The sequence below is a fragment of the Dermacentor andersoni genome, chromosome 2 (genome assembly GCF_023375885.2).
Source record: "Dermacentor andersoni chromosome 2, qqDerAnde1_hic_scaffold, whole genome shotgun sequence".
NCBI lineage: Eukaryota > Metazoa > Arthropoda > Arachnida > Ixodida > Ixodidae > Dermacentor > Dermacentor andersoni.
The window spans coordinates 64,129,079-64,137,346 of NC_092815.1; positions in this window are offsets into that span (position 1 = coordinate 64,129,079).

Here is an 8,268-nt window from a genome sequence, read left to right on the forward strand (position 1 = left end):
AGAAGCTTGTGCTTTCCTATGTGGTGCCTTGCATAATTTTGTTCACAGTGAAGAGGTTATTGGCTAGATTCATAAAAGAATGTCCGTTCTAAATGAAGAAAATTTATTGAAAGAACTGTGAAAGCTAGCGCAATAAAATCTAGATAGAGAATGCAATGCTATAAAATATTTAATGTGTAATGGCGATGCCACAGGAAAATTTCAAAGTGTCTCTTGAAGCAGGGAAATGGCATTTCATGGATTGGCGCTGTAAGCGAATTGCTTGACATTTCTGCTTAAAGAACTCTTTACACTTAGTCAGCCATTGAAATATATTTCAATAGTTTTGAATGTGAAAATGCAAGCAGTCATGCATTCTACGCAGCAAGCACAGCTGCATTTCTGCATGGAGCCAATAAGGAGGGTGCTTGAGGACTATGTAAATGTTTCATAGAAACTGGAAATGGCCTCTTTGCAGGAAACTACTCTGAGGATATAACAAGGAGTGCACCAGGTGTTGCAGCCTTTTGTATCAAGGTGCACTTTGCTAGAATATTGAGGGTTATTCTGCAAGGTCGTGTAAGTCTGCCAGGAACATTTTCGATAGTCTGCTCAACGACACAGTTTGTACAGGTATTCTCTAGTTCAAAAGCCCTGAAAGTGGCTTAAAGAAAATATGTGAATATAAAATGGTGCGCATAATGCTAGAAGCAGAAATGAGGCGCAAGTGCATAAGTTAGTGCCACCATCCTTACATGCAATCCTCGGGCTGAACGGAGCTACAAGTTCAGCCGTCTTGTGCAGAGCAAACTAAATACATTGAAAGCCTACTTGCAGTATTTTGTGTATATTTTATTGATGAGATTTTTGCATCCCAAAGCTGGCACTGTAGACAATGAGCTACGAGTGACAATGGTGGAGGACTCTGGATTAATTTTGACCTTGTGAGTTAGCGACCAGCATGTTACACTGCCGAGTTCCTGGACACAGCAGTATCAAGGGCAACATGCTGGCAGATGAAACTGCCATCGATAGCAACAAAAGCCATTAACTCCTCTGTAGCTGTCCCTGCCACAGACTTGAAGCCTTTCCAACAGAAAAACCTTATGAACTGTTGGCAACACTTGTGGGGCACTGAAACATCCAATAAGCTGCATGCCGTTAAGTCACACTCAAGAAATTGGAAAACCATAAAAAAAATATGACAAACTGAGGATAACATCTATTGACTTAAAATTGGCCACAAGTACTGCACACACTTGGACCTGTTGACTGGTAAGGATCCACCTGTCTGATAAATGTGGCAAGACGTTGACTGTCCTGCACTTGTTGCTGGAACGTAGTGAATTATAAACTGACAGAAAAAAAGCACTTTACCATAGCGTTGGCAAATTCCACTCCACCCTGCAATTTTCTATGGCAGTGACCTGCTATTTGACATCATACCAGTTTTGGCATTTAAACGATGTTTGTTTACTGCATGTTATGCACCCAAGTGATCCTGCACAGCACGACCTCTTCGCAGAGGCTGTTGCAGTGATTGTAGCATTTATAGTTCATGCTTCCCTGTCCTTGCATACAAAGGCCTGGGTGAGGCATCAGTGCTACTTGAATATTCTTTTTTTGTTTTACAATTACTTTGCATCATAGGCGGAAAGTCTTCATTTTTCCGGGGGGTGGGTGAGGCAACCAGCTTTGAATCTAGTGTCTCTCGGTGGTGTAATCGTCCTTTGTGTAATCGTCTTATACTTGGCTATCACTATTACTGCTTCACCTTTCCGGAGAAACTGCATCCTCCCTCTGTTTTTTTACTGCGAGTCCAAGCATAATAAGCGCTGCTGCGTATGACTGCTATTAATTCTGATTTCGAGTGAATTCGGCTTGGCCTCATTTTGATTACTGATTGAACTATACAGGATGTCCCAACTATCATGCACCAAGATGTTAAAAAGGAGCCATTGCATTACTCAAAGAAAACCTAGTGCATATTGTTTCCAGTACAGTGGAGTAGCCGGCAGTAAATTTTTCGTTACTGAGATTTAGGTAATTGTAATTATCCAACTCGAGAGGTACTGCCCTAATTATCAGTGTCAATGAAGCATTTGCAGGCACCACCAAATGGCGTCTAACTGCGATATTTTCAGCGACATAGTGATTGCATACAATTTTTTTCAACTGGCAAACAAACCCCACAAAATATGAAAAGTACCACATGACTGCGCTCCCATTCACATCATAAAGCAACGCCCTCAAATAAGCTGATTAAGAGCAACAGCTTTGCCTGCCGCAAACTCGAAGAGGCAGCACATCAGCTTGATGATGGTACGAAAGGAGCACCAACAGAAGGTTTTGCAGCTATTCCTACAATTTCTACATCACACTTATTATTTGACTCTCAAGGCCAACTGGTCACATTGATAGCGAAAGCCCCTTGATAATCAGGCCGAAGTGCCGCTCTGACCACGCATGAAATGCAAAAAGCAGTGGAACAAGCATAGAATGTTTCAAAATTCCGGCTCTGCTTGCACTGCGCCGAAAGAGTGCTCGTGCAGCTTTATTTAGCATCAGAAACTTGCTTTGGACCAAAGTCAAATTAAAGTGGCAGTTTTATTTTTTATGAGAGTGTACATGTCCTGTGAAAAGCAGTTCGTGGCAAAAAATGAATGCTAAATAAACAGACCGGGAAGCGACCCATACATAGAGAAAAGGCAACACCGATGCGTTCAAGAAAGCAAATGTACCACACAATCGGGATGTCTGCAGAAAACAAACAAAAAAGAAACATCAGATTTCAGTGTGCCCTTATTATCTCTGCATTCGTAAGCACCGTACCGGTTGCCGCCTAGAGGACATGTTCGAATAGGCCTCCTGTAGCTACACAGTATTGAGTCCGCTTTATCATATCTTCAGTGGCTTTCTTGATGACCGATGCTGGAATGCTACAGCAGACATCCGTTATCCTTGCCTTGAGCTCATCTGAAGTCACCGTCTCGGTCATTTATACACCATCTTTCACATTACCTCAAAGAAATAAATCAAGTGGAGAGAGGTCAGGTGACCTAGCTGGCCAATTTACAGACCCATGCCTTCCAATCTATTGTGCATGAAAAGTCGCATCCAGCCAGTTTAATGCTCGGCTGCTGCTGTGTGCTGGCACCCCATCTTGCTGATACCACAGAAGTGGAAGGCGTGACGGCGGGACTTTGCTGAGAAATTGATCCACCACTCCTTCGAGGATTTCATCCGCGTAATGCTGTCCAGTCAACGTGTTTCAAAGAAGATGACGCCAATTATAGCACAGGCGTAAATTCCACACCAAATATTGACAAACCACTGACACTAGTGCCGAGTGCACTTTACTCGGTGTGGATTGGAGTGCATTATGCAAATTTATCTGGGTGTTTCTGCAAAAAGTGGGATCATCTGTCCACATGATGTTGTGCAAAAACGTCTGGTGATTCATCGGCTTTTGTGAGGACGCAATTAGAGAAATCTAGAAGATTCTGCAGGTCGGCGTCTTCTAAGCATTGGTGCAGGTTAAGATGGTACGGGTGAAAGGGCGAGTCATTTAGAATCCTCCAGATTGGCGACTTGGAAATTGGTACCTGGGTGGTCATGTCCCACATGCTAGCATGATGGTGCTAGCATAATGGTTTGAGGCCATAAATGCTAGAGCATCCGTGCATACGCTAGCACTCAAAGATGGAGTACTCTGCTGCTGTTTCTGGAAGCTGCCGGTTTGTCTTAGGTTTTCATCATTTCTGATGATCGTCGATGCGGTTGACCTGCCACCAGACTTCCATAAGTGATATATATTTGCAGCCTTCCTCTTGTTGCCATTTGCAGCTCCCAAGGCAAGGATCATGTTTGCTGTCTGCTCATTAGAGGAAGACACGATGACTGGGATGAAACAAAATGCACCTTTGTACCTTTGCACTGCCATCAATTTGCTATTGTGGTGAGAGATTTTGTGGGGAAGAAAAAGAATCATCCGTGCATTTTATCTACACTAAGACAACAGCTATCACAGCTTGTTTCCAACTAACGCCAAATGTGATGTGTTGCTTCAGCTGGGGCGCAGCAGGTAAGACACTAGCTCGATCACAATGTTCTTTATTTCATTCTGGCTAATTCAGAGGGAGCCTGTTCGAGCACACTGCTTTACGATGCAGGAGGGAGTGCAGTCGAGTGGTATTTTTCATTTTTCGCAGGGTTTACTTATCAGTAGGAAAAAATTAGTACACAATCAGCATGTCGCCGAAGATACCACACTTATGAATGAAGCATTTGTAGGCTGTGCCTACAAATGCTTCATTGACTCTTTGATAATTAGGACAGTACATCTTGAGTTGGATAATTACAATTACCTAATTAAATCTCAGTAACAAAAATGTTACTGGCGGCTACTCGACTACTGTAAACAACATAAAGTCAAAACTCAATATAACGAAGTATGTATGCGATTTCAATGTAACAAAATTTCACTGCCACTGCAAACAAATGCTGAGACAATAAATGGAAACTTCTGCGGAAGCAGATGGTCAAGTGATTTAATCATAAGTGGCTGCTTGCAAACTCGCCTCTCAAATAGCGCGCTGCGCGACAAGAGCGACCCCCCCCGAAGTGGAGCTGCATCATGTTCTGTATAAAGTACAAGTGCAATAAGATCCTATCGCGCCCCACGCAGTGTGTGCTTCAGGTGCAAATGTCCAAGGGTGAGAGAAGAAAGATGGTGGCTTCTTGGGTGCCGCCTTCCCGTGTGAGCAAAGGGAAAGAGAGGGAGGGGAGCGAAATCTCGGTAATGCGATCAAGCGCTCACAAAGGGGTGGGGAGGTAAGTTGGTCCGTCTCGATTTCTGGCGCGCAGCGCTTCGGCCACGGCTGCAAGTGCGGCTGAGTGCAAACGCAGCCACACACCCTGCTTTAGAGGTAATCTGCCGCGTATGCAAAGAGTGGGCGTGCCAAGACGGCATGGCACCGCGTAAGCTGTCTTACCGCATGTTTAGTATTGGAGATTGCGTAATTTCGAGTTTTAGCGACGACCCATTGGAGCAAGAGGCAGACGAAGAGCTCGCTCCCTGCTGCCAACGCTTTTCCAGATAGCGTTATCCCAGTGCAAGTGACGCTATCAGCCGCGGGGGCTGAGTGCATGCGAAAGTGCCGCTGGCTTTGCTTAATTCGTAGTGCCGAGAATATATCGTTGACGTACGTGGCATGAAACCATATCATTCGTCGCCTACTCCCAAATTTATCAAAATGAATTATTTTCTCATTTGAATTTGATTTTTTCGATTGGCCGATAATTCGGAAGATTCTGCAGCCCCTTTCTGGGTAAGAAAAATTGACCAGCGACTGTGCTTGTTTGCATAAAAGGTCAAATTTCAGTACAACGAAATTTCGATATAACGAAGCAAATTGCTGATTTTACCAACTTCGTTATATGGAGGTTTCTGCAATATGCACTAGGTTTTCCTCGAGTGATGCAATTGCTCTTCATTTAAATCTTGGTGCATGATAGTTGGGACACTGTGTATACATTGTGACTTCTGCATGCAAGTGGCGGTGTTTCCATACCTAAGAAGTGTTTTAAATTACTGGAAGTCTTTTTTTTTTTTTCATTAGTCATTAGCATCGCTTACTGGAAAGAGAGTCAATACTGAGGCGCATACCCTTTGCGTGCATTTCACAGGCCATTGATAAATGACTCTGCCAAAGGGGCACTGAAGTCTGCAGGTGTTTTTCAGGGGCAAAAAAGCAATTTAAAGCAAAGTGAACATACAGCAACATATACATTCTGTTGCATAGGCTATATATACCTTTAGAAATAATTGTTAATTGGCTACCTCATTCTCTTTCAAAAATATAATAAACTTTGTCCTGTGTGTATACTTAAAAATACTGTGTATGTGCATGGTGCTTATAATGGAAATTTAAGACAGTGTTCAAGTGAGAAAATACAAATGAGGCAACTGCTGCTGGTCCTTCTAATGCGCTTGTCCTCCTATTGTCAGGATTTGCAGAAATAAAGCCAAAGTATGAATTAAAAGCCGTGCACATCTGTGCCAACAATGGTGTAAGCTATTAGCCACAATAAAATTTTAAGTGAAAAGGTAAAGGGAACTCAAAAGAAACCTTAAATGATGTGGGTGACAAAACTCTGGTAACGACACTTTAGGTGGGTGGGAGGCTCTGCCCCCCTCCCCACCCCATCCCAGGAAAACTTCGGAGGGGGCTCGAGCCCCAGAGCTGCCCCATAGTTGGCGCCTATGCTTTGTGCCACATACTTTATGTTCATAGCAAACCTCACATGGCATTATACTTTTAAAACAGGTACAGTGTATTTTATGCACTTTACAGCAAATATTTCGGGCTACTACAGCTATGTTACATCTACCATCTGTCATTGATCACATCATCAAATGCATCATACCATTTTTTGGTGCTCTTTGGCCATCACTGGCCCTTGCACCATAAAGCACCATATATAATCATACCCTGCTTGTAAAACTCCGTGTACAAGCACTTTTGCATTTGACTTTCATCAGAATGTGGCCACCCAGTTGGGAATGGAACTTACAATAATGTAACCTAGGGTACACTATAATCAATGAAATAGTGAAGATGTGTGAAAAGGATGCAAATGGCCATACTTTATAAAGTGGCCTTCACTAAAGAGAGAGAAATTGATTACAAGAGAAAAGCTGGAAAGGTCGGCCTGAGCTACGTATTATGTTCTTGCCTGCTACTCAGCATTGGTGTAGGAGTGAAGGGGTACAAAATGAGAGGAAGAAAGTGAAGATATGAAGATGAAAGGCATAAATAAAGAATATATATAAAATAACTTAACCAGAACCACATTACAGTCGTATATCCAGTTCGGTGTCTCAAAATACCCACAATGGCAAGTGTTTTGGCTATGGACTTAAAAGAAGGCTTCCTGAAAGTGGCCAGTTGTCAATGTACACCAAAGATCCTTCCATTGATTGTATTTCTGGCAAGTACGGTGAGCACGCACGAAGCACATGGTCTATAGTGTCTGGTATGGCGCAGTTCTCGCAGTTCAGGCTGTCCGCACTAGAGTGCACAATGTATTTCTCGCAAAGTAGGCTAGCCTTCTTTCTTAAATAAAGAAACTACTGCTCCAACCCCACCCATTTGCTCCCCCCCCCCCTTTTTCTTTTGCAATAGGTTGAAAAGCAATTTCTTTGAGATGCAAACTTTTTTTCAACCAAATCGTACAGATATGTCTCGGGTGTTTCACATGCCCCAACACAAGCACAAGTGACTATAAAGCACTTGTTTGAATTTAATGAAGAGGACGTAATATTAGAAGATGTGTTGGCATTTGGAGTACAATGCATTTCAAAAAGCCTAGTAAATTCACTTTATGGATCTGTGTAGTTCCATTTGTATTACTACAAGGCTTGCAAACAATTTTTTTTTTCTGCAGTGGCATTGCCTAAGAGTGCCACTTATTTGCTATTTTAAAAATTGCATAGATCCAATGCATATGTTGGAATCCATGTCAAGCGAAGCTTTAGTGAAGTGCATAATTAGGTTATACAACTAATGGTGATGCATACAACTGTGTTTAATTCTACGCAAACACACCACCTCATGCAATGTTTGTTTTATACACCACAAATTGAGCAACTTTAATCTCATTCACTTTTTGTCTTTATGCACTACAATGCTCACAAGTATAGTAGTGGTCAACCTGCAAGTAGCAGCAGTTATGCAAAACCTAGGAGGGAAGGCAAGAAAAGCTTTACTTTAAAACCAGGTGGATATTGTAAAAGTACAAGCAAATATTTCCCATATGAGCATTGCTTTTGGAGCACGAAACAACAAAGTGAAAGCTATTTGTAACTGTTCTTACACACGTACATCTGTGACACATTTCCAAGCAGTTCCTTGCCTTCAGCAAAAGTTGAACAAGTAATTGACACCAAAGTCAACACCACAGCTTTCCCTTTTTCTCAATTTTGCACACATTCCTAGAGACTGCATCACAATCCAAAGTCTCAGTATCACGGAAATGATAGTGAATAGACTTTTTCACAGCAATGCCCAAACACCCTGTTGTGATGGAATGGCCCTGATATACGGTCACAGCTCAGCGTAACACGCTGATGCTCACTCAACAATATTTTCGCAAGCTACGTACTTGCTCACGTTCCTCCTCATGCCCCACTCATACTTGCTAACACTCGCTTGCGTTCACAGTCACTTCCATTCACGCTTACTGGCACCCACTCACTGGCAGTCACACACTAGTGACGGAATTTAA